Below are 1704 nucleotides of genomic sequence, written 5' to 3'. Positions count from 1 at the left end.
CTTTTACAAAATAATCGGGGATCCCTGAGTGGCTTAGTGGTTTGGCGCTGCCTTTGGCCCAGGGCGCAATCCTGGAGTCCCGGGATCGAGTCCCACATTGGGCTCCCGGCATGGAGCTTGCTTCTCCCTCTGCCTGTGTCTCTGCCTCTCTCTCTCTCTCTCTCTCTCTCTGTCTATCATGAATGAATGAATAAAAAAATAAATAAATATTTCAAAAAGAAAACCAAAATAATCATCTTAGGTCAACAGAAGACCAATCTTCAATGTCATCTTGCAAGATGGGTTAGTTTAGCAATCTCCACAGGACATAGTTTTCTGATGTATGCCTTGTGCTTGCCTGCAATGTGTGACCCCCAGAGATAGATGTGGTCAAGGTGATACACAGCCTGCAATGAAGTTCCCACTGTTTTCTCCAACATCCTCCTGTGGCTGGTAATTATTTTGGTGATTGCCACCCCCTTAAGACACCTTGTCATAAGTGCTCTGTTGTCTACTAGAGTCTGCATATCCGTGTCCATACTCATAGTTCCCCTAGTTATACCCACTATAATCGTAGCTGTTATAGCCACTATAGTTTTGATCACCACCATAGGCACTATTGTAATTTCCATACCCTTGATCATAGTAGTTTTTAAATCCTTGGTTCCAGTTTTGGCCCCAACTTTGTCCACAACCCCTAGTACCACCTGGTTCACCAGCTGCAGCCCCTCTTCCTCCTTTTTGTTGTTGCTGTTGCTGCCTATACACATCTTTGGGTTGCGCAACTTTGGTTTCACACTCCCCAGAACCAGTTTAATGATAATCTGTTCTTTTTTATTTTTTTTAAGGTTTTATTTATTTATTTATTCATGAGAGACACACACACACAGAGGCAGAGACACAGGCAGAGAAGCAGGCTCCATGCAGGGAGCCTGATGTGGGACTCGATCCCGGGACTCCAGGATCACACCCTGGGCCAAAGGCAGGTGCTAAACTGCTGAGCCACCCAGGGATCCCCTGATAATCTGTTCTTTAACAGTTTCTGTCCTGGCTCTTCATCTGTATATGTGATAAAACAAAATCCTCTTCTTTCATTTGTTTTTGTATCCATGGGAAGTTCAATATTTTCATTCTCTTCAAAGGGCTCCAAAATATTCTTTAATTTGTTCTTCAGAAGCATCTGGGCTCAGTCCACCCATAGAAACCTTCTTTGGGGGTTCTTTTCCTTTTAAAGCTTTGGCCCTTTTGGGGTCTATCAATTTGCCATCCAGTTGTTCTTTTGGTTCTAAAACCCATCATTCTGCTGATTTTTGCTTGCATTGATCTTGAATCCCTCTTCAAATTTCTCTATATTGCTGTACTTGTTCGTGCCCTCAATGGTGGCAGAGTTGTAGGTGGGAGGGTAGGAGTTGGGGGTGGGAGGATGCGGGAGTTGCTGCAGTGCAGTCCAGCCCTGGCAGCAGTGGTGGTAGAGCATTGTGTGGAGCTGGATTTAAAATGTGAGCAGACCAGCAGACCACCACCTGGGTGGCTCAGTGGTTGAGTGTCTGCCTTCTGCTCAGGGCATGATGCCAGGGTCCTGGGAGGGGTCCTGCAGGGAGTCTGCTTCTCCCTCTGCCTATGTCTCTGCCTCTCTCTGTGTCTCTCATGAATAAATAAATAAAATCTTTAAAAAATGTGAGCAGATAAGCTAGCCTCACATATTAATTCTCTTTTTTCAATGAC

General features: G+C 45.0%; 1 pseudogene; it reads right to left on the bottom strand.

The window, feature by feature from the left end:
- Positions 1 to 369: 369 nt before the first annotated feature.
- On the bottom strand, positions 370 to 1456 carry LOC140624556 (heterogeneous nuclear ribonucleoprotein D-like pseudogene; annotated as a pseudogene).
- Between the last annotated feature and the right edge of the window lie 248 nt (positions 1457 to 1704).

This window comes from Canis lupus, chromosome 34 (assembly GCF_048164855.1).
Source record: "Canis lupus baileyi chromosome 34, mCanLup2.hap1, whole genome shotgun sequence".
Taxonomy (NCBI): Eukaryota; Metazoa; Chordata; class Mammalia; order Carnivora; family Canidae; genus Canis; species Canis lupus.
The sequence above is the reverse complement of the archived record's forward strand: the minus strand, read 5'-3'. Positions and strand labels throughout refer to the sequence as shown.